Below are 26,735 nucleotides of genomic sequence, written 5' to 3'. Positions count from 1 at the left end.
TACAGTACACCAACATGGCACATGTATACCTATGCAATAAACCTTCACGTTGTGCACATGTACCCTAGAACTTAAAGTATAATAAAACAAACAAAAAAATCTTAGATAATTAATTTGAGATCTATTTTTTTGCAACAGATGTTTATTACTATAAACTTTCTTCTTAACACTGCTATGATTATTACCCAGAGATGTTGTTTCTCTGTTTTCATTAATTTCAAAATCTTTTTCATTTCTTCCTTAATTGTGTTGTTTACCCAAAAGTCACTCTGGAGCAAGTTGTTTAATTTCCATGTAATTGTGTGATTTTGAGAGATCTTCTTGGCATTGATTTCTAGTTAAATTCCATTATGGTCTTTGAGTAAAATGGTATAATTTCAATTTTTTTGAATTTATTGAGACTCCCTTTATGGTCCATGTGGTCGACCTTGGAGTATGTTCCATGTGCAGACGAGAAGATGTATATTCTGCAGTTGACGGGTTAAGTATTCTGTAGATGCTTATTAGGTGCAATTGGCCATGTGTCGAGTTTAAGTCTAGAATTTCTTTGTTAGTTTTCCTCCTCAATATTATGTTTAACACTATCAGTGTGTTGAAATCTCTCACTATTATTGTGTGGCTTTCTAAGTTTTTTGGGGGTCTAGAAGTACTTGTTTTATGAATCTAGGTGCTCCAGTTTTTGGTAAGTATATATTTAAGATAGTTAAGTCTTCCTGTTTAATTGAATATTTTATTATTATGTAATACCTTTCTCTGTCCCTTTTTACTATTGTTGGTTTAAAGTTTGCATCATCTGATATATGCCTTTAAACTTTTTTCTTCAATGTTGATCTTGGACAGTCTGGTCACCATATTCCTTGGTGATGTTCATGATATATAATATCTCAAAGGTGTTCTCTGGATTTCTTTTCTACATGGATGAATACTTTTCTAACAAGATCAGGGAAATTTTCTTGAATTATTCCCTCAAATATGTTTTCTAAATTGTTTACTTTTTCCTTCTTCTGTCAGAAATGCCAAGAATTCATAGATTTGTTCATTTTACATAATCCCATATTTCCCAATGACTTTGTTAATTTTTTAAAATTCATTTTTTATGTTTGCCTAACTAGATGAGTTTGAAAGACTAATCTTTAAGCTCTGCAATTCTTTCCTCTGCCTGTTCTAGTCTATTGATAAAGCTTTAATTTGTATTTTGAAATTTCTTAAGTGAGTTTAGGAAACTCTGATTTTTTAATTCCAGAAGCTCATCTTTTCTGTTAAGATGTTTATTTCTTCTGTCATTTTCTGAATTGCTTTAGAAATCTCTTTGTGTTGATTTTTAACCTTTTGTTGGATCTCTTTGTGCTTCCCTGCAACAATTCTGGTGGATTCCCTTTTTTCTTTTCACAGAAATGATCTTTATGCACTATCTTGCTATTTCCAAGTGGCTGATGCATGCTAAAGCCCTCTTATTCATCATCTTGGAATTAAAAAATTCATTTTTTTCACATAGAATTTATTGCATCATCTTAGTTAATTTAACCCTTAACATTTTTGTCTTGTTTCACAGCTTTATATTTACACTTTTTAAAATTTTAAATTAATTTCTTATTTAAAAATTTTACTGAATAACTCACTTAAGAAGTAACTTTTTTTTATAAAGCCAGGTTTACTTTATTAAACATATTTGTATAAATGTTAGGTTTTCAAAATATATTTAATAGAATTGGCCAGTTTTATCCTGTATCTCAATCCTGACCTCCCTCGATTAGATAAAGTTATCAGATCAATTTTAAAAAGGAATAAAGCATAGGAACTAAGAGTTAAGGATCTAACTTTATATTTACATCCTCACTGTCACTTATCGCAAATGCTGTCAGATTTTTTAAGTGAATTTTTCTCATACATATTAATGGAATAATGTTAGTATATATACTGAAAACTTTCACATTTTAATACTATCACTGCCGAAAGTTTGTGGGTTAATGAAAAATCATCTAAGTGAGAAATAATTTTTTAAAGTGACATACATGTCTGAAATAAAATATATTAACTTAAAACAGATAAATATGTGTTCCAATATCAGTAAATGGCACTTGAACTAGGTTCTAATAAATGATGTTCTGAGGTTATCATTTAATAAACCATAGACATAATGTTTTCTCTGCTGGAAATAAAGGCTTTGTGATGCAATATGAAGAATAATTTTTCTAGAGTATGACTTTGTACCAATCATTTACACTTGCTTCTCTTCTGTTTGCTTGACAAATTTTTATGCATCTCTTATTTATTGAGTCTGTTGAATGCATTGAGAAAAGTTTTCATATTGAAAATTTATACTTTTAAAAATTTATTTATTACTTTAATTTTCTCTCTTTCTTTCTTTATTTCTTTTCCTTTTCTTTTTTCTTTTCTTTTCTTTTTTTTGACAGGGTCTGGCTCTGCCACCCAGGATGAAGTTCAGTGGCATGATTTCAGCTCACTGTAAAACTCTGCCATCAGGGATAAGTCATCCTCCCAATTCAGTCTCCTGAGTATCTGGGACTACAGGCACTTGCCACCAAAGCTGGCTTTTTTTTTTTTTTCGGTAGAGACACAGTTTTTCCATATTGCTCAGGCTGGTCTTGAACTCCTGGGCACAAAGTATCTGCCTGTCATGGCCTCCCAAAGTGGTGGGATTGCAGACGTGAACCCCTGTGCCTGGCTGACTTATTTTTAAATAACTTCTGAAAATGCACAAAGCTTAATTATGTAGCTTTGTATATTTTCACAAATGTATACACTTCTGTAACTATTACTCAACTCAAAATAAAATAAAAAAAAACATTTCCTTCACTTCTGAAGTCTCCCTTATATTTCTTATCATTTCCATTTTATGCCTTGTCCCAAAGAAGTAACCACTCTTCTGACTTCTATCAGTACAGGTTAGTATTTTTAACTTTGAACTTCATATAAATGGAATTATATGGCATATACTCTTTGTGTTTAGTGTATTATCCCACCGGACATAAATCACCAAAAATCTATTTTTGCACTCTTTTTATTAATTATTGACAATTTAACTTATATAGTTATAATAACAATGACCAGTAACAAAAATAGTTATACCATTAAGTGCAGATGAAATTGGGCAAGCATACATAACTTAGATTTGTTTAGATAATGAGATTTGGAACATTTTGAGTTGATGATATTTAGATGAGATTTTGGAATTAGCTAAAAAATTGGGGATGTTAGGATTAGAATAAATTTGGCACATAAGCAGATATAAATTTTGGGAGAGACATAGGGACAACTACAGTAGGTTGAATAGCAAACTCCTCCCAATGTTATGTCCACCCAGAATCTTAGACTATAACCATATGTAGAAATAAGGTTTTTGCAGATGTAATCAAGTTAACATTGAGTTGTACTGGACTAAATTAGGCCCTACATCCAATATATTAAGTATTCTTACAAAAAAAGAGAAGAGACACAGACATAAACACAGGGGAGAAGGCCATGTGAAGATTGACACAGAGATTGGAGTAATGCCAATGGGTGCCAGGTATTGCTGTGAACCAGCATAAGTGAGAAAGAAACAGGGAAGAATTCATCCCTAGAACCTTCATTGGGAGCATGGTCCGTGGACACCTTTATTTCAGGCAGCTAGCTTCCAACACTGTGAGAGAATAGATTTCTGTTGTTTTTAGCCACTATCTGTGGCAATTCGATAGGGTAATCCTAATAAGTAATACATATTTTTTTAACTCTGTTTTTAATTTTTGTTGCCTTTACTACTGATGATGCTTTATATCCCAATACAATTTAAACACTGCCAGAAAAGTTAGTGTCTTTCTAAAACACCTGTTTTGAGAATAACTTTATCTAGCCTAAAAGCATTTCATTTTTTAAAGCAAAGTTCATTGTTCTGGAGCAAAGTCTTTTAAAATCAGGAATCAATCTACTGCATTATTCTCATTCCATCATTTACTTACTTCTCACTAAATCTATGTCTTTCACTCACCTGCTCTCTCTCTTTTTCCTCATTGCTACCTGTGCACATGCTGATTATCTGCCCTGCTACCCATCCTACTTTTCTATACCAAGGCCCAGCTTCAAAGCATCTATACCATGAAAGTTTCTCTATCACCTGCAATTGGTTTTAATCTCTTTGGTATTTCTGTTGTGATTTACGCATGTTATTTCAGCAGCTGCTATATTGCATTTTAATTCTTTATGTAGCAAAGCAGGCTTCCTTATCCTTTATTTGTGCCAGACCATGGTATCTGCTGAGATTAAAGCAACCTAGCAGGCTTTGTTATTTAACTAAATACACACTCTCTCTCTGCTTTTAAAAAATCATATGAAGTTTCAATTTACTAGCTATGCTAGTAGTGAGAGGTGACAGCGTGCTGGCAGCCCTCGCAGCCCTTGCTCACTCTTGGGGCCTCCTCGGCCTTGGCGCCCACTCTGGCTGCACTTGAGGAGCCCTTCAGCCTGCCGTTGCACTGTGGGAGCCGCTGTCTGGGCTGGCCAAGGCCAGAGCTGGCTCCCTCAGCTTGCAGGGAGGTGTGGAGGGAGAGGCACCCGTGGGAACCCGGGCTGCGCAACACACTTGCGGGCCAGCGCAAGTTCCGTGTGGGCGTGGGCTCAGCGGCCCCGCACTCAGAGCAGCCGGCCGGCCCGCAAGCCCTGGGCAGTGAGGGGCTTAGCACCTGGGCCAGCAGCTGCTGTGCTCGACTTCTCGCTGGGCCTTAGCTGCCACCCCGTGGGGCCGGGCTCGGGACCTGCAGCCCACCAAGCCTGAGCCTCCCGCACCCGCCGTGGGCTCCTGCGTGGCTGGAGCCTCCCCCACGAGTGCCACCCCCTGCTGCAGGGCTCCCGGTCCCACCAGACCACCCAAGGGCTGAGGAGTGCGGGCGCAGGGCAGGGGACTGGTAGGCAGCTCCACCGGTGGCCTGGGGTGGGATCCACTGGGTGAAGCCAGCTGGGCTCCTGAGTCTGGTGGGGATTGGAGAATCTGTACGTCTAGCTAAGGGATTATAAATACACCAATCGGCACTCTGTATCTGGCTCAAGGTTTGTAAACACACCAATCAGCACCCTGTGTCTAGCTCAGGGTTTGTGAATGCACCAATTGGCACTCTGTATCTAGTTAGTCTGGTGGGGACTTGGAGAATCTTTATGTTTAGCTAAGGGATTGTGAATTCACCAATTGACACTCCGTATCTAGCTAATCTAGTGGGGTCATGGAGAACTTTTGTGTCTAGTTCAGGGATTGTGAACGCACCAATCAGCTCCCTGTCAAAATGGACCAGTCAGCTCTCTGTAAAACAGACCAATCGGCTCTCTGTAAAATAGACCAATCAGCAGGATGTGGGTGGGGCCAGATAAGAGAATAAAAGCAGGCTGCTGAGCCAGCAGTGGCAAGCCACTGGTGTCCCCTTCCACACTGTGGAAGCTTTGTTCTTTAGCTCTTTGCAATAAATCTTGCTACTGCTCACTCTTTGAGTCCGCACTGCCTTTATGAGCTGTAACACTCACTGCAAAGGTCTGCAGCTTCACTCCTGAGCCAGTGAGACCACGAACCCACCAGAAGGAAGAAACACTGAACACATCTGAACATCAGAAGGAACAAACTCTGGACACGCTGCCTTTAAGAACTGTAACACTCACTGCGAGGGTCCACGGCTTAATTCTTGAAGTCAGTGAGACAAAGAACCCATCCAATTCCGGACACAGTAGGAGCAAAAGTTCTGGGTTAATTTTTATATAGCTTCCCCCAAGCAAGCCCACTGGCATCACACAACCTTCCTTCAAGATGTACATCTGAAAGATTGTTCTGCTTTCCTTTCTCCCTCATCCCTACCCAAGATCAGAATATGACTATCACCCTCACTTCCCATTCTCCTAGGTTTTTATATGTGCATTATTCAGCCTCCCCAGACTCTCCCTCAGAACTGTAAACAACATAGAAATATTTTCATAACTGTCAGTTATTCTACCAATGACGTTCTCATGAAGACCTCACCCAGGCTTCTGGCCTACTCCCAACTGGAAGGGTGGCTGACAATATCCTCCTCAGAGCTGATGTTCTTGGATTTTCTTTCCTACATCATCCTAGAATTTATCCTTCATGTCTCCCTGTCTTGAATTCCCTGTTTCTTGGGCCTCTGCACATCCTAGGAGCTTATTAAGTTTCTGGACAAAAACTTTTTGTGTATTTTTCTCATTTAACTCACACAGTGCAATCCTATGTAGTAAAGTGTCCTATTATCACAATTTTACAGATGAAGAAAATAAGGCTTATGGAACCTTAATACTTTGCCCAAAGCCAAACAGCTGGTACACTTGGAATTAAATACACATCCATTTCACTTCAGTGTAATACTCTTAGTCACTATAACGGTATCAACAACAATAAAAACACTGTCTAGAAAGATATTTGTCTAATTTGTAAAATTCATATTTTCATGGCAACTTAGTGAACTATGCCAAAAAATAGTTCAGGTACAAGGAAATAATGATCTAGACTCAAACATATCATGAATATAGCTTCAGTTCTTTTCTAGAAGATCTATTGCAGAATACTTATAAGAATATGAAAAAAATGAGAAGTTGCTAATTTTATAGCAGTTTTGACAGCAAAAATGAACAGAATACATTTTTTATAATTTGCTAAAATTTTTTGAATGTTTATTTTTGTGTTAAAAATATTAATGTTAAAATACCATTTCTAAAGCATTAAATTACTTGAAAGCTTGAGTAATAAATAAAACATATTTAAGGTTGAATTTGCTGTTGACATTGTCTAAAAATTTGAAATATTTTGCTTATATGAAGCAACGTTATTTTTACTAATACAAAAAATCCATTTTTGTTTTAAATTGTAGGACTAAAATTTGTTCAGATTGATACGTAAAAATAAAAAATAATGCATATGAAATATATTTTTTTCTAAACAATGATAGGTCTTGTATAGTAAACCAATTAAGTGATGCTTTAACTGGAAAATGCAGAGAAAAGGAAATATTAACCTCTAAAAATTACTCCACTCATTAGAAACATGCCTTTTTATTATTTACCTTTCTATTTTTATTTGCGTAGAATGGGAAACCATTAGAAGACTGTATGTGCTGTTGTCTCAACATTACAGACAGCTGCATTTCCATCCCAGATGTGTATTTATCAGCTGTGTGATCTTGGTCATTTCAACTCTTTGCATAGGCTTTTTATTTGTCAAATGAATGATAACTACTTTTGTCAGGGAAGATAAGTTTAGACTGCAGTAAAACAATAACCAAATTAACAGAGATCATGCATGCAGAAATTTATTTTTCTCATTTACAAATTTCTAGAGGTACGTCATCAGACATTATAGCAGCTCTGCTCTATGATTCCTGGTGTGTGATTCCAATTCTCATAGTCCAAAAAAGTGGCCCCCACATCTTATAACTAGTTGAGAAAAATTCATGAGTAATAGCACTTAAACTATATATTACATTTAAATAAGTGTCAATCAATGTTAGATTTTTATATTACATGTTAAGATTTCAACTTGCAATAATCTACTTATTAATGTGAGTTGTTAAACACAGTGAATAATTTTTCTTCTATAAAATAACCAAATGTGTGTAACATTTTTAAAATATTTTGTTTTGCAAAAGGTCAGTGAAAATATCTGTGATCCTCCATTGACCCATTGGCCTTTGGAAGCCACCAAAATAGAACAATGGACCCCTGATGATGTCCACAGATGAATTTTATTTAATTTTTATTCACTATAAAATGTACTGTTAATTCTGTATTTTTATTTTTATAATAGTCTATAGAGAGAATAATTATATGCTAGAATTTTGTAAATATATCCAATAATAGAGAATGTGGGCAATTTACATTCATGATTACATTCATATTAAGATATATCATGATTTAAGTGATGGTTAATTTTAGTTGTCAATGACTATATTAAGGTACCCCCAAGTAGTTGGCAAAGCATTATATCTGGATATGTCTGTGAGGGTCTTTCCAAAAGAGATTGTCATTTGAACCAGCAAACTGAGTAGAAGACTGACCTTCAACCTATGTGGTGGGCACCATCCAGTCAGCTGGGAGCTGTGATAGAACAAAAAGACTGAATAAAACAAAAAAGGCAGCAGAAAGGCGAATTCTCCATCTGTCTCTGGAGCTGAGACTCTCTTCTTCCCTGCCGTAGAGAATTAGAACTCCAGGTTCTCTGGCCTTTGGTATCCACAGCTTGTACCAGTGGCCTGCAGAGTTCTCAGGCCTTCGGCCTCAAACTGAAAGTTCGATCATCACCTTCCTGGTTCTGAAGCATTCAGACTTAGACTTAGCCACGCTACTGGCTTTCCTGGTTCTCCAGTTTGCAGATGACCTATCAATGGATTTCTCAGTTTTCATAATTTTGTGAGAGAATTCCCTCAACAAATCCCTTCTTATCTATCTATCTATCTACCTATCTATCTATCTATCTATCTATCTATCATCTGTTTCTCTCTCTATCCTCTATATATTCTATTGGTTCTGTCTCTTTGGAGATCCCTAACCAATACAATTGGCAATGACTTTACAACAGTTGAGCTAGATACCACAGAGGTGTATGTATACCCAATTAAACAAAACAAAACTATCTGGTTCTATAGCACTCAAGCCAAATACAGGCTTTGAGATCTTGTACAAGTTATATAATTTTTATATGCCTCAGTTTCATCCAAAATAAGGATAATAATATGTACCACATTAATTTGTAAAGCAAAGAGAACAAGTTGGTGTGTTAAATGTACATAAAGATGCAGATTTTTTCTTCATATTTAACAATTTGCTTTACGCCATCAATTGTAGTAATCGTGATAACAATGCAGACATTTATTTATTATTGGTTCTCAATGGACAATTACATATGTTGCAATGCTAACCTTCTCTTCATAGAAAAAGACAGTTTTAGAGTGTTACCAAGATTTGTCTAATTTATACAAGCATTCGCAACTGCTCTCTGGGAGATTTTAAAGTATGAGCTATCCCTTCCTAAAATATAATTATTAGAAACCTTATTCTCTGCATCATGTTGAAGTCATAATAGAAAAATATGTTATCTATATAATAGCATCAGAGACTTTATATATTAAAGCAAAGCGAAATTGTTTACCATATTAAAATATCAGTATGAAGCTTATTGCCTGCTAGTTTTGCTAGTACTTCCCTCATACTGATTTTTTCTACAAATTGTATAATAAAGTAAAATATTAAGGAAATCACACTGTAGTAAATTTTCTACTCCCAGAAACATATTTACAAGCCTTAACTCTCAATACCTGTGAATGTAACCTTATTTTGAAATAGAGTCATTGCAGATATAATTAAGGATCTTGATATGTGTTCATCTTGGATTTAGGGTGTACTGTAAATCTGAAGAACAGAATCCTAATAAAAGAAAGAATAAAGATATTTGAGACACATCAGGACACAAATTAGAAAGCTATGTGAAGATGCAGGTAAAGATTGGAGTGATGTATCTACGAGACAAGGAACCAGGAATAGTAAAAGCCATTAGCAATTAGCAAGGGGTAAAATGCATTCTCTGTTAAAGCCTTTAGAAGAAACTAACAAGGCCAATACCTTGATTTTAGACTTCCAAACTGAAAACTGTGAAAAAATAAATATATGTTATTTTTAAGCCACCAAGTATATAATAATTTATTGTGGCAACCCTAGTGAGCTATTACATATATCTAATATGTATTAATATTTATTTACTTTTGTGGTTATAATAATACAAATTAACACTGAATATTTTGATAATTTCTTTTATGATCTTTAAATGGAGACCATCTTTTAGTTTGAGAACTACTGGTATGAGAAAAAAAGTATTTCTGGAAAATGTAAACTAAGAAATTATAGTAGGCTAGAAGAGTGGAAAATGGCTGGAAGGAACCTGGAGAACATCTCTTCCAAACTTCTTGTTTTATAGATAAAACAAGACTTGGGATATGATTCATACTTGAGATATGATTAGTTTTAACTTAACTGTCACTTGATTTGCATGGTCCCCTGCTTAATAGCACCAAAGTGAGGTTAAAAAACTTAAGAAGCAAAGGAATAGAGTGGCTGTTTAATCCATAGACTAGTTTCTTCCTTAATATATCATTTTAAACCATCTTAAGGATCACAGAAATCATTTCCGCAAAGTTTCTATAACATACAAAACTGCATTTTAAAAGAAGCAAAACAAAAAACCAAACATCTTCTTTGTCACACCAGAGGTTGCCAGATGCAATACAAAAAGATCACCGATTTTCCTTATAGCCCAACAATGCTTGTGACTTTTGTAATTGATAAAGTTTTCTTTATTGAGATCTTTACTTCAAACTATACTACAAGGCTACAGTAACCAAAACAGCATGGTACTGGTACCAAAACAGAGATATAGACCAATGGAACAGAACAGAGCCCTCAGAAATAATGCCATATATCTACAACTATCTGATCTTTGACAAATCTGACAAAAACAAGAAATGGGGAAAGGATTCCCTATTTAATAAATGGTGCTGGGAAAACTGGCTAGCCATATGTAGAAAGCTGAAACTGGATCTCTTCCTTACACCTTATACAAAAATTAATTCAAGATGGATTAAAGACTTACATGTTAGACCTAAAACCATAAAAACCCGGGAAGAAAACCTAGGCAATACCATTCAGGACATAGGCATGGGCAAGGACTTCACATCTAAAACACCAAAAGCAATGGCAACAAAAGCCAAAATCGACAAACAGGATCTAATTAAACTAAAGAGCTTCTGCACAGCAAAAGAAACTACCATCAGAGTGAACAGGCAACCTACAGAATGGGAAAAAATTTTTGCAATCTATTTATCTGACAAAGGGCTAATATACAGAATCTACAATGAACTCAAACAAATTTACAAGAAAAAAACAAACAAGGATATGAACAGACGAAGGATATGAAGAGACACTTCTCAAAAGAAGACATTTATGCAGCCAAAAGACACATGAAAAAATGCTCATCATCACTGGCCATCAGAGAAATGTAAATCAAAACCACAATGAGATACCATCTCACACCAGTTAGAATGGTGATCATTACAAAGTCAGGAAACAACAGGTGCTGGAGAGGATGTGGAGAAATAGGAACACTTTTACACTGTTGGTGGGACTGTCAACTAGTTCAACCATTATGGAAGTCAGTGTGGCGATTCCTCAGGGTTCTAGAACTAGAAATACCATTTGACCCAGCCATCCCATTACTGGGTATATACCCAAAGGATTATAAATAGTGCTGCTATAAACACACATGCACATGTATGTTTATTGTGGCACTATTCACAATAGCAAAGACTTGGAACCAACCTAAAAATCCAACAATGATAGACTGGATTAAGAAAATGTGGCACATATACACCATGGAATACTATGCAGCCATAAAAAAGGATGAGTTCATGTCCTTTGTAGGGACATGGATGAAGGTGGAAACCATTGTTCTCAGCAAACTATCATAAGGACAAAAAACCAAACACCGCATGTTCTCACTCATAGGTGGGAATTGAACAATGAGAACACATGGACACAGGAAGGGGAACATCACACACTGGGGCCTGTTGTGGGGTGGGGGGAGGGGGGAGGGATAGCATTAGGAGATATACCTAATGTTAAATGTGTGCAGCACACCAACATGGCACATGTATACATATGTAACAAACCTGCAGGTTGTGCACATGTACCCTAAAACTTAGAGTATAATAAAAATAAATAAATAAAAATAACATAAAATAAAAATAAAAATACCTTCCAAAAAGAAAAGATACAAGGAGAGGTATTTTACAATTTTACCCTGTAATATCCAAATGCTCTTTTACTCCATGGTGTACTTCACCTTCATTTTCATTTTTTGTCTTCATTTTTTGTCTTTGTAATTGATCTGCAGGCTAGTCCATCTTGACACTAATGCATTCAGAAGGCTCCACTGTGGAGCAGGGGGGTAGGTTGCTAGGCAACCTCACGAAACAGCAGCATTGCTGGGCCTCTTACCTATAAGAGTCTTGTTTGGGGAGAATCTAAGGCATTATACTACTTCTAACTCTTCTCCTTAGGCCTCAAAAAAACAGAGATTTGAATGAATACTGAGGGTATTTAAAAAGGATTATCGTGATTTTTTTTTCAACTCAGAATATTAATGTCTTATTCTCAGGCTTTAGGTGGTATCTTTAAAAACTTCCTTTGGCAGTTTTTAAATATCAGATTAGTGTTCTATTAAGGTCTTAAAATATGAGCCAAGTCAAGAGAATAACACATTTATTTCTCCTATTTTTGGGTTTCACTCAATGACTATTCTAAACCACATCTTCATAATTGTTTATAGTTGTTTATAATTCATAATTGTTGTGCATTCAAAGGCCATTGTGAATATTAAGAAATATTACAGGGCTGTTGTAGCATTCAATAATTCAATTTTGTCACTATTTCTATTAGGTAAATATTGATTATGATCTAGTCATAGGGGAGAGAGGAAAGCTAAACATTTGCTATTAGATTTGGTTCATCGTGGAGGTAGTAAACTTTTATTCTCAATTAGAGGAAATCATCTCATCAAATAGGAGATAATTCCTCTAGGAACACATGGACACGATTTTATTTTATTTTTAACCATTGTGCATTTCTTCCTCTTCTGGTGTCATCTCAACACAAGAGAGAGTTGATTTGCTAGGAAATATAAAACAGCTTTTTAAAATGTGGTCTGCACTACTAGAACAATTCTCTACATTTGTGTGTGTCTGTGTGCTTTCCTTGAATCCAAGGAGGTGATGAAGAAACATTCACTTTTTACTAGTAATAGTAAATGATTTACTAGTAATACTAAAAAGTACTACTATTTACGAGTAGCAGTGAAGGTCAAACAATGGTACATATGTGATTCTTCTAGGGCTTTCCCCAGAATGATGTGTTTAGATAACAGACAGACACAATTTTGTCTATTTATATAGCATGTATATTTTTTCTTGTGCTCATACGTATTTTCATATGCTGTTAAACTTCTGTATCATTTTAACTATGTACATATTTAAGAGTAGCCTTAAAATCTAGGTTATTTATTAATATTTGTAATGGAAAGGTAATATGGGCACTTAGTAGGGACATTTGTCATGGGGAAAATACCAAACTAATTATTTAATTAGAAAAAAATTCTTAAGTTTTCTTTTTCATACTTTTTTTTTTCCATTGGTAGATGAGATCTATTCACTGAACCTGTTTACATAACTAAGGCAAGTGGAAGGAATATGGAATGACTACCCTAACAACACCAGCCTTCCTTTCTGAATACATCATCCATCACTTTCTTAATTGAACTCTCCAAAGAGGGTCCATGATAAATATGGTAATCATGATTTCCTTAAAATATAGTAAATTATACTATATTTTAAATTAATATCATTTACTAACACTGTTATGGAGCATGCTCTGCCCTCTTAGAACTATTTTATTTTTATTCACAGTAAGCAGGTAGCTTACTTTGTTCAATATGTTATTTCAAAGAACTCTCAGAATATAGGGTTGTCATGAATTAAAATTAGAAAAGTAGCAATTTTCTTTCAAAACTGCTTTGAAACATAAGACACAAACATAGTCATATACACATGAATAAATTTATTTTAGACAGAAAAGTACGTGATGTCCCTCTTAATATAAATCTTGAACTTTATACTGTAAAGGAACAAAGCTGGGCTGTATCAAAGTGTTAGTTATGCTCTGAGGCTTAGGACTGTTGTTGTTGACAATACATATTATCAGAAAATAAATTATTCCAAGAGCTGGAAATCTTTTTTATTTCCTAACCATTAAGAGAGGTATAGAACACTCAACGGAAATAAAGAGGTATAACAAAGCACAGAAGAAATTGTGTCTGAAAACTATGGTTTAATAACATTGTATTTACTGTTTGGTTATTTTTCCTATGTATATTAATTCAAATCTCCAGAAACGAAAAACTCAGCAAACTTGTGTTTGCAACCTGAATGATCCAAATGAATCCCATCCATTAATAGGACTTTACTTGATCACCAGACTGTTACCTAAATTTGTTAAAGTCCCTGGGCTTTAAATTATAAGCAAGATGATGCAACATTTCATGGTTTAACCATTCAACTTTAGTTTCACAGATTAGGCATATTATATGGTTTTAGTGATATAATGAGGAAAGAATAGACAGTCATTTGTGCATCAGAAGCTGAACCCATAAATGCCTAGTCACCTTTGATACAAAACAGTTAGCAAGTCTATTGCAGTTTTGCAGGAAAAAAAAAAAATCTCGAAACAAGTTAGAGGAGGTGGGTGTGGAGAAATGCACATGTGTTAAATATTTAAGTGAAGAAAATCTGTAAGGATTAATGATACACTTCGTGGAGGATAAGAAAGAAGGAGTTATAAATGATGCCTTTTAAGTCTCTGGGTTAAGAATCTTTGACATCTTAAATAAGGAATTTATTATGTACACACACAAATATATTTGACATGAGATCTGCCTTCTTAATTCATGTTTTCTGGCTATTATGCCTGTTTCTGCATTTTTGTTTTATTCTCTGCCATTTCTAGTTTAATTATGGTTGTTCTTTCAAATTTCTATTTCCATTTGTATTTTCATTTTGTGGATGATCAACTTTATATTTTTAACAAACCCTTTTAAATTAGTCTTTCTTTGATTACTTCTCTCTTTAACACATTTTACCTACACAGCCTCCCTTGCTGAAATTCCAAATCTGTTGAAATCTAGAGTTTTTATTCCAGATTTGAATTTTTAAAAACAGCTTCCTTTTCAAAATCTTTTCTTGAAAATTCAATGAGTATTTATGATGTAGTAATTGAAAATATTTTGCCATAATTTGATGTTTTATCTGCACTACACAATTCTTTTTTCATATAAAGCTGTACATCTCCTCTCCTTGTTATTTTGACTAGAGTGATTCCTTGAGTAGTTGTGTATTTTTATTCAACTAGAAATGGCAAGAATCTATAAGACAGAATCTTTGTTGTGATCACAATAGTGTTAAATATGACAAGCCCAATAACTGGTACATATTAGACATGTCAAACTTGCTTAAATTTGTGAAATAAAGTATATTTTTACGTTATCATATATTGAAAGAAATCTGTTGTTCAAAATATTTACCTTTCAGATATATCTAAATCTGGTTTTTATTTATTTTTATAATCATCTTAGATTAGTTATGTAATGGGAGAAAGTTTAATTTACCTTCTGAAATACTTGGTTTTAAAATATAGATGCTTGCCACATTTTCTTTTAATCCTATTTCAATTCTAATTATTTTAATCAGAATACATTCAAATATGCATAAAAGTATTTTTTAAGTAAGATGGACTATAACTTGATAAGATTGTTAAGCTTATTACGCTTGTTAAACTTTTAAAAATCTTACATCTTCCCTCAGGTAAGGAAATTACCTTCTAATGTTTTTCTGAGTACTTGTTTCAAATAGATGCTTAAGCTCTCTCAATAACAATGGAATCAGTAGAATATCTGAGGTGTAGTCAAGGTATCTATCTATCATCTATCAATCTATCCATCCATCCATCCACACACACATACATACTAGTTACAAGTTGCTTCTTCTGTCTCAAAAGGATTGTGAGCCGTTGTAGTTAATATCAAGTTAAATTAGGCATAATTTTTTTACTAAAAAAAATCACTTGGGTTTTATAGAATGGAATGAGAATTATGGAGATGTCAATAACTGGTGGTGAACAAATTAGAAGTTAGATGTAAGACATATATAATATCGAGATTCTGCTCAGTGTTGAACTATTTCAACTTTTGCTTCCAAATGGGTACACTGGTGTTATGATGCATTTCAGTTTGAAATTCTATTCTCAGTAGCATTTCCTTTGAAATCTCAACAAGCGTGCTGGATAGAAGAGCCTTATGTATATGTACTTATAGGCAAATGGAGTTCTACTTGTATTTATAAATACGAATGGTAAAATATATAGGTATGACTAAATGGAGAAAGACAGTTCTTACTATAGACAGAAACACACACACACAAATATAAATATACATGACTTCCCTGTTGACATAAAATTTGAGCATGCTGTTAGATAAAATTTTACTATTCATATCACAGTCAGTCTACCATCAAAGGTTATTGCATGCCTCATAGCTCCCCTTAAAACAATAAGTAAGCAAATTGATGTTAACCTAATTATAAGTGGCCTATATGCTTTTCACATGTTTAGCTGTAGAATTCAGAAATATAGTCTTCTGTGAATTTGTGTATCTTTTCTTTTAACTCAGAACTATCCAAATGAAATTTTTTTTAAAAAAACTGAGTCAAAGTGTTTATTTTGAAACTAGAGCTGTTACTTGATTGCATTCCTCTAGAACTAAACTTGAAAAATTTAATTTGGCAAAGTAATTCAGATTTCCGAAAAGAGGTTTACTTGAACCAGATAAAAATCCTTTCAGGGAAGTGAATAAAAAATTATTTTCAAAACATAACATCTGGAATTATTCTCCTTTAACTCTATGGATTTGTTGATAATATCTTAAGATGAGGTATATTTTTTATAAATTCTCTACTAACTACAAGGCTTTATATAGTTTGGGTTTTCAATACATTTTAATTATTATGAATGCTTTTAGTGAGCAGATATACATCCCTTGAAACTCTCTTGTCTTTTAATATGTGTCGTATATATATACATATGCATCATGTAGCTCCCCTAGAATCAGAAAAGCATATTTACTGATAATCTTTGAGTTTGTTTATACTTATGAAAACTAGTTTTATAGAACATTTGTGCTGAAAGTGTATTGCTACTGTCTGAATGTTTGTGTTTCTCCAAAATTTATATGTTGAAAACTAATCTCCTAATGTGTTGGTATTAAGAGGTGGGGTCTTTGGAAGGTTATTAGGTCATAAAGGTGGAGCCCTTGTGAATGGGATTGATGCCCTTATAAAAGAGGACTGGGGGAGTTTGTTGCCACCTTTTGCCATGTGAGAACGCACATTGAAGGCAGCATCTTTACAAAATGACCCCTCACTAAACACTGAATCTACTGGAGACTTGATCTTGGAATTTCCAGATTTGTGAATTTGTGAGCAGTAAATTTCTGTTGTTTACTAATTACTCAGTGTCAAGTATTTTGTCAAGGTAGTTTGAATAGACTAAGACAGTGGTTCTAATCATACTTTAAGTTCTCCACTTCATTGTATTATTTTAGTCATTGAAAAAACTATTTATTCACAAGATGTCAGGAATTGAAATGCCAAGAATATGCCACTAAAACTATACAGAATTTAGTAGAAAAAAACCATGAAGGAAATAAGACGAAGTGCTGTGAAGTGAATTGCTCATTGCCTTGTGATGTCAGAACAGTGGTATGTTTTATTTAGTACTGTATCTCAGTGTCTAGGCTGGAGCTTTTGTTGAATAAATAAATAAAAGGTAAAATAACTGCAAAGCTAGAGTTAGAACCTAGGCCCAGACCCAGTCTATTACACTTCCAACTGCCTTGTGCTTGCCTTGCAGATTAAGGTATAACCAATATGAAAAAAGAATTCAATGACTGTTTAGAAGACAAAACAAAACTCTCTGAAACCCATGGAAATATCCAGACACTTAGAATTATTAACCCTTTACTACAAATTAGAGATGCTCACTAATGTTATCTTGTTGTCAATCTGATTTATACTGCCAAATTGGAATAACATATATAAATTATATACACATATATTCAATAGCTAGATATAAAAATCTGCTAGTGCTTAAAGAATACGTTTCTCTTATGTAATATAGTGGTTTCCAAACTGAGCATGTGCATGATGATCCCTTAAGATGCTTGATGAATATTTTATTCATATTTATTTTTATCTACATTATATAAAATTAAACATATCTAATAATATTTATATAGAGACTGGCACTCTCATACATGCATGTTTTCTGTAGACAGCTTTATTTTTGTTAATTTTATTCCTTTAATGCAAACTATAGCTACCCTTGCCCCCCTTCCTCTAGGTTATGAAAGTATTTAATAATTCTGCATTGTGAGCCCAGGCTGAACCATAGCTCACATATATTGTTGTTACAATAGGCATGCTTATGGTTCTCTTTCCCTTCCCTGAAGAAAAACACTGCTGAAAAATATGTTTTTTTTTTTTGTCTTTTCTTTCTTCTTTCAAAGATGTTATAGTAGGCTTTAGATGCATCTTTGATTCTCTGTCACAATATAGGCTGTTGAGAGTCTGGGTGAAATGATTGATCCTGAAGTAGGACCCCATCAGTTAGCTTGTCATATGTGATATTTATCTTCAGAGCTGAAAATTCACAGGGATGACTATATAACTATTCTGAGACACAACAGAATATTCAAATATTCAGTGAAGTAATTTTCCTAAAAGAAGCATCTGGGAATAGAGGGATATTTACAAAAGTTTTATGTGTTTGTTCGGTAGCCATATAAAATTATTCAAAATGTATGTCAAGCTACCAAACTTTGAAATTTTACTTGAGAAACGTTGCCCTAAAACTATTCATTCTATGCTCTCAAAACATTAGGATTTGATAAAATTTAACTTGCATTTATAAAAGTATGTTTTTAAAAATAACATTACTGTTATTCCTTATAAAGTCATAGTTATCTAGAGCGAGATATGAAATCCCACACTTGTGTACATCTTTGTCATACTAGAACTGCTAGTACTTTGACTTTCTTTGACTTTTTAAAAAACATTTTCTTTATCAGGTATATTATTAATTTTTTTTCTTATGATAGTTTTTTCCTTTAATTGTATGCCAATGTGCAATAGGGATTCTCTCAGGTTTAAGTGTATGGCTAGCTACATTTTAAAAGTATTAAGATTATTAGATCATGTGGCATATTTAGCACATTTAATACATGTAGAAAAACTTAAACCTTTATTACTAGGTTTACTTGTTATGGTTACAACTAAAAATTTGTTAAAATCCCACAGAGTCTTTGCAAAAAAAAAAAAGACTTAAATAAAATGGATAAAATGTAAATTAGGTCCCATTGCTCTATTTCTCTTGGAGAAAAAGTACTAATATTGAATTTGTTCTTTATTAGTACAAGGTGCTTTCAGCATTCTTTCTTATCTCTATATTTTGTCTGAATTTTCCATGTTTTAAAAATAGGCATTTCACAATCCAAAAACAGTAATGCCCTTTGAAGAAATACAACTCCCAGTAACAGCACAGAGTCTGCTAGACTGTCCTGTCAACGTCAGTGGGGTAAGTGCTTTCTAAAGAGTTTCTAGAAGAGACTGTGTGCTTGTGCTACACAATAAACAGCACTGGCTTCCAATAGAACTTTATGGGCAGGCTGGATGATTCCTGGCCTTTCCTGTGGTGACATTAAGCATCTTTATGGTAGTCACTTTGGTGCTCACTACACAGAGCTGCTGAATAAGAAGCAACATGACTTCAAAATTGATCCCTGAAAATCCAAATAATTAGTTCCTGTGATAATTATTTGACATTCTTATTTGGAACCATTTTTGTTTTATTTATGACATATTAATGCTAGGTCAGGTCTCCTGGAGTAAGAAATTTCATGGATCTTTATTTGTCTCTCTCTTTCAAGGTTGCCTAGATTGATTATGGCCTGTTCCTTTGACAAGCACCTAAGGCCCCTGAATTTCTCCAGGCACTCATTAGTGTGACTGCTAATCCCTCTCAAGGCCCTGAAGATACTTCTTTAGAGATCGAAAGTAATTTTCTGGTATTCCATCTAATCTATATTCTAAGCCAAACCACTCTAAATACACTCAGAGTTAATAAAAATCCATCTTGTCCTTTTTATGTGATGTAATAATGGACAAACAGAAATACTTGTTTGTTATCTGACTTGATTTATATAAAAAAGGATTTATATACAGACAGAAATGACAAGCTTTTATTTAGGTTAGGAATCACAGAAAATCTTCTAAATAATGAAAGTACCTTACTCAAAGGAAGTATGTCTTGTAGATAAAATTATACTTTCTTTATAAGCTTGAAGTCTTAATAATATGGCAATGGTTTGGGAAGTGAACACCTTTCATAAAAATATCCCAAATTATAAACATGCTCACTCTTACTTCAGGTATTTGCTGTTTTCTGCATAGGATCATCTTCTCTCACCAGTTATTCTTTCTTTCAATTGTGCATCTACTCTTCCCTTGGGGTGATCTGCATATTTAATCTGTGGATGAGAATAGTCTGGTAAACAAATTATGGGGAATATGAGTATTAAACACACAGGCTCAAGAGTTACAAGCAAGCCCATTTACTTCACATTTGGCCTGAGTTTTAAACTAAGATTGACTTAAAATCTTCCTTCAGGGACTTATTTTATTGTAAGCACATTTAGCGTGTGGAGAGTGCTAGTAGTTCAAAAGGATGGTCTGTCGAACTGACCGGAGGAGGGAGGGTATGAATCTTTTATCATGAGTGTTCCTTTCATCTTCATTGAGTCTGGAAATAGAAAGCATGAATACTAAATAGAAGAGAATAATTCTAAGAAAATATATACCATGTGATTTGTTTATTTTGAATCACTTTTCAAACAAACTTTCATAGGCGAGAAACCTGTTGCTTCAAACTAGTCTTTGTAAAATGTTCTCAAATCACTTGAGTATATTTTGCATGCATATTTCCTAGTAATGCCATGGAAAGTATTTGAAAGGAATAAATTCTAGGGAGGCACTGCACAGCTCATAGTTTCATATACTCAGGTCATTGCTAAAAAATAGACTGAAGAAAAATATTAATAGTCAATATAGCTCATTCATAGAATGTTACATTGCCTGTATTCAAATCACAGCACCACTACTATCTGTGTGTCTCTGGCAGGATATTCAAGCTCTCTTTGTTCCTGCATCTGAAGAATGGGTTAAGAATAGCACCTACCTTAGGACTGCTTTGAGAATAAAGTATTTAATGTACAGCCCTCAGAAGTGTGCCTGCCTTAGAGTAAGAACAGGTCTATCACTTTGCACAATGGGGAACCATTTGGGTTGAATTCTTTGTGATTTGTGCCTGTTGGAACACAGCATATTAAGAGACTGGTGTCTTGACATTCTGCTACAAAACAGTCTTGTATAGCATGATGTAAATTAACTGTTATTATGATTTTGATTTACGCTGGGTGACCTTATTTCTTGGTTTGGTCAGGACAGTCTTGGTTTATTTCTATCTTCCTGATAAAATTGTTAACAACCTCTTTCATTCTCTGAATCCATTTATTCAAGCCTGTTTGAAAGAAATTTGCTAGCCCATTTGTTTAGAACTTTAATATAGAGTATTTTACTTTTATTTAAATCTCAATATATTTAGATTCAGACTCCAAGTCTGCATGGCCTATTACACGACAATTTTCTACAAAGATATTCACTTGGCTTGGGGCAAGTGAATGTTTGTTTGTTTCCATTTGGTTTTGCCAAAAGATTCAGATTCTTATTTTATAAGGCTTTACAAAAGTATTTTGACATAATTTATTCATTGCTAATCAATTTAGTATCCTATATATAATTATTATTTCTGGACAATTGAGAAACAGTATACACTGTTTCAGCATTACTCAAAGTTTTCACATCATTACCCCTATGAAAAGTAATATTTGCTTAGAAGACTTAACTGAAATAAAAGGAATTTGGAGGCATTAATAAGAAAGCCAATAACACAACTTATCACATTTTCTTAAAATTTATACCATTATAAGAAAAATAAATGCTAAAGAAGACATTAAATATTGAATTATATAAAATTTCCAAAAAATTTTTTATTTTTGAAAGGAAAAACTGGGGCTTGTTAATATGAACATAATTTTATGCAGATTTTATTTTTGTAATGGTTAAATGTAGTTCTGATCAAAGTTGTTCAAATAACCTTTTCACTTTATTTCCAGTTGTCATCAGTGATAAATTTGACACTAGTATGTAGCAAAAATAGCAAAAAGAAAAACAAATTATTTATCATCGGGGATATCCTTCTTACCATTAATCTAAATGTGGTTAAGTTTATTTCTTTAAATTATGTGTCAGGTTATAATTTTTCTTTATATGTAATATTTCATTAAAAATATTATGTTAAAATTTTTTATGAAGATGGATTTCAAAATCAATTGAACTTCTTCACATCAATAATTTGAAAGTAATTATGGTTTCTCTAAAGCATATACAGTTGTTCTACTAGTCTGTTTTTTTTTTTTTTAAGAGAATTTCAAAGTCCCTTCTTCAAAGTTAGATTTCCCCCGCATCTGAATTCATAAATTTCACTGGCATATGTTAGTCTGTTCTCATGGTCTTGTTCATTTCTATTAAATTCATGCATGCATTCAAATATGTCACTTTCGTAAACTATTTTTTTGTTTTTTTGTTTGTTCGTTTTTGTTTTTTTTGTTTTTGTTTTTGAGACAGAGTCTCGCTCTGTCACCCAGACTGGAGTGCAGTAGAGCTATCTTGGCTCACTGCAAGCTCCACTCCCTGGTTCAAGCCATTCTCTTGCCTCAGCCTCCTGAGTAGCTGGGATTACAGGCACACACCACCACTCCTGGCTACTTTTTGTATTTTTGGTAGAGACAGGGTTTCACCATGTTGGTCAGGCTGGTCTTGAACTCCTGACCTCAGGTGATTCAACCGCCTTGACCTCCCAAAGTGCTGGGATTACAGACAGGTGTGAGCCACTGTACCAGGCCAAAAATAGCTTTATTGATGTATAGTTAATATACAATATCTACACATATTTAATTTATATAATTTTATGAGATTGGGCATGTGCATACATTCCTAAAGCTATCACCACAATAAAGTTAATAAACATATTCATCATCTCCAAAAGTTTCTTCATGCCCTTTTGTTTTTGTTTGTTTATGGTAAAAACAATTAACATAAAAATCTACCCTTTTAACAAATTTTTAAGTTTGCAATACAGTACTGTTACCTATAGGCATTATGTTGTATAGCAGAACTCTAGAATTTATTCACTTTGCATAATAAAATTTTATACCATTGAAAACAACTCATTTTCCCCTTTCTCCAGCTTCTCATAACCACTGCTCCATCTGACTATTTGAATCAGAATCTTGTAGAGATAGCTGCACAACACCATGTTTACTGTGACATTATTCAGAAGAGTTAAGATGTGAAAGTAGCCTAAATGTCCATTTATAAATGAATAGATAGAGCACATAACTCTTGAGTATCTTTCTTCTGGAAACCAGCACTTTGCATGAAGCAGTAGAGTGCCCATTTTGAGCTTATTTTCTGACATCAAAGCTGAAAAGAGGCAAGTCTAGCACTCTGGGTTTTATAGATTAATCAGTTTGCTATATTTATTTAATTATTCACATCTACAAGGTTATATTTACATATGAGAGCTTCTCTGTGACTAAAATCATGTTTTATTTGCAACTCCATGTTTTCTGAATAAAATTATAAAGACATATCGCCCTCCTCTCATTGCAGCAAGACTGTCATTACACACACACCCAGATTTTCATAACAACTCATTTTTAAAGGATTTATTTACTGCTTTAAAATTTTTGACATATTTCTGTAGAACAAACACATTGATTTTAAATATTTCTTTTCTGGGATTGTAGCTAGTAGTATTAACTGTGCTTAGGAACTAAGAGTTGCAGATTCACCAACATGCAATGTAAGCTTTTTAAATCTCATAATCATCTGGATTTGTGTTGTCTTTATATAATTTGGCCATGCTGGTGCTCCATGTTATAAGAGTTTGTTTCAACAATAAATGTTGTATTTCTTTGCTAAATTTGTGCACGGTGGCTCATGCCTGTAATCCCAGCACTTAGGGAGGCTGAGGTGAGCAGATCATGAGGTCTTTTTTATTGACTTTTAATAAAAATATATCTCTAATTTAAAAATATTTGATATTACAGTTCTTATTTTCAAAATGATTATCACAGTTGCAACTACTATTATCATTTTTATTATTCTTTAACTTATCAAGTTGTATAATCATTTATACCTCCATTTCTTTTTGTGTTGCTTTTTATTACCCTACTGCTTTCTAACCATAGTTTAAATACAGTCTTCCAGTAGTAAAATCAAAAAATTCAGAAGTTGCAAATTCATAAGTCCCATATTTTTAAAAGAGGACTTATATGCATCATAAAACATTTCACAGGTTGTGTTGAAATACAACAGTATGTTTATGTTTACTAGTGAAAGAAATTGAAGGAACACAAAACCAAAATCTAGAAGTAGAAAACAAAATCAAAAAGGAAGATAGTACTTATATGGACATTGATAACTTTATTTCTTGTGGTTTTTCTCAAGTTTTGAGCTTTAACTTATCCAGAACAAAGGCTTTTAGTAAAGATTCTAAATGGAAGAATGTTTCTGAGGATGGGCAATACTTTCTAATTTTTGTTTAAGAGGGGTCATTATGTTATCCTGACATTCTAGCAAATAGAATTGCTGCAGCATTTCAAAAATAAACAAAAAGGGGAATTTTTCTAACAGCTTTCCAAAAAAGGAAGTTTGAAAATCCCAACATAAGGTTGTGTTTTTCAATGGCAATACTTTTTTTTTCCAGAAGTATTTTGTCAGTTATTTTGTGCTATACACAGATGGCCAATTATTCAGAGAACTTGATAAAGCAATAGATTGTGTAATGCGAAAATAAAGACAAAAAAAGCAAGTGTCTAAATGTCTATAAGTTTTTAGGTTGTATTGGCAGATAGCAGAAATCAAAAGAAAATTAAAAAAAAAGTTAGAGAAAGCCTCATTCTGGATACAAGGAGAAGGACATAAAATTCCATGAAGGTGATGACCAATACAGGTAACATAACAAGATTTATTACGGTAAAGATTTCTGTCTAGTTTCTTCATTGTCATATCCCATGTACTCAGAACATAGAACACACAATATTTATTGAATGAATAAGTAAATAAATAGATAATGAATAGCTGCTGAGCCTGCCTGATATGAGCCAGAAGATAAAACTAGAAAGAACCAAGGAAATACAAAAATAGGAGACAAAGGTGAACCAAGGTAACAATGATTCCAAGATACCTAAAGTGAACTGAACAAAACTAGGCCATGAAAGAGGAGCAGCTCTGTGGACTCTGAATATCATTATCAGATGATTTTAGTTACTTTATCTCATGAGCATTCAAGTTCAGTTGTACCTAACTCAAGATCAATTTTAGTTTACCTGTAACTCCTAAAATAGTTCTGTGGGTATAGATCATATGGAGGGAAGAGTAGACATAGTGAGAAAATATTTGCTTTCAAAGACTAAGTATAATGACCCAGATTGACTATTTCCATTTATAGCTCCAGGGAAATCAAAACCATTCACTGTTTTTTAACCTAATGAAATGTTACATTTGAGGCATCTCACATACACTGGAAAAAGCTCAGGTTTACTTAAAGGCTCACACATCTTCCGTGGCATTTCTGGAGTTGAGTAGGTTAAGCAAATACAGTACTAACTACCTGCCATCTTAACCTTTCTGAGATAAAACCTTTGTTTCTGGTACAGAAAGATTACAGAAGCCTTTGAGTCATAGTTCTCTTAAGGGGGCAAATAGCTCCAGGAACACAGAACAGTAGTTATTCTCAGGTCACAAAGAACAGCCCCAAAGGGCAAGCTTGAAAAAAATACTCCAGCCACTGTGACATGTGGGGAATGACATTTGAGAGCTTTCCCTAAAGAGAAAGCAACTCAGTGATTGCTTCTTCCTTCTATTCTGCACTCTGCTTTTCTGTAGGTCAGTGTTAAACTATCTCAGTGTTTGCAGCTATTGAGAAGGAAACAGTATGCCAAGTCATAATACTTTGAAATCTTTAGCAATCATTATTCCATTCTTTGGAATTATTTCTTAGTCTTCTGCAGTGGATGCTGGCTGAGTCCAGTATAGGCCCAATGAATAAGAAATAGAATGTGGATTCTTACAATTTTGGCACAGCTAAGGATTTCTTCAACTATAATGCAAGTTCCCTATGGGTGAGACTTGTTCATTCACTCATGTAGCCCTTATTTTTAAAACAATGACGCATACTATACATCAAGAAGTATCTGTTGAAGAAAGGAAATAGGTAGACCCTTGTGTACTCACAGGACCTTAACTCACAATGATAAGGTAGTGAGCTTGTTTCTACTTCATGCTTCATGTCTTACAGTTCCTTACTGTACGTTATTGTCCCTCCCTATCTATTTTGTTCTTAGATAGGCAAACACATTTGCAATTCCTCTAGCTGGACACTTATAATTGTGATGTTGAACATCTACTTGCCAAGAAAAGAAGCTCATTGCATCCCAAATGCCTACCATAGTGTCTAACAGAGATGGTGCTCACAAACATTTGTTGATAGAATAATCCAATGTGTATTGTATATATCTAAGATGTGTTATTAATGGCAATTCACAATTTGGCCAGTATTAGTTGAAAACCCAGTGTTTGCAAAGAACTACATGTGTCATAAGCCAAAGATAGTACATTAAAATGCAGGAAATGATCAAAATCCTCTGGTGACAGCATGAGTGGGGAACTAGATATAATTAAGACAAACAGGTAAGTAAAAATATGAGGCTTTTTATGCAAACACTTCAGAACGAGAAGAACACAGAAACATTGTTAGAAAAATCTAAAGATGGACTGATCATGTTGGGCCAAAGAGGACAGAGACAGCTGATTGAAAGTGAAATAATTTAAACTCAGCTTCAGCGATTGTGTGGATTTGCATAC

The 26,735-nt window shown here is 33.9% G+C and overlaps 1 long non-coding RNA gene across 1 annotated transcript; it reads left to right on the top strand.

The window, feature by feature from the left end:
• Positions 1-11,294: 11,294 nt before the first annotated feature.
• LOC134731162 (uncharacterized) lies at positions 11,295-24,991 on the top strand. Its single transcript, XR_010113293.1, has 4 exons — positions 11,295-12,125; positions 19,168-19,263; positions 19,616-19,742; positions 20,866-24,991. It is a non-coding gene; the product is annotated as an uncharacterized LOC134731162 (long non-coding RNA).
• The last annotated feature ends 1,744 nt before the right edge of the window (positions 24,992-26,735 follow it).

Source organism: Pan paniscus, chromosome 9, assembly GCF_029289425.2.
Source record: "Pan paniscus chromosome 9, NHGRI_mPanPan1-v2.0_pri, whole genome shotgun sequence".
In the NCBI taxonomy this organism is placed as follows: Eukaryota; Metazoa; Chordata; class Mammalia; order Primates; family Hominidae; genus Pan; species Pan paniscus.
The sequence above is the reverse complement of the archived record's forward strand: the minus strand, read 5'-3'. Positions and strand labels throughout refer to the sequence as shown.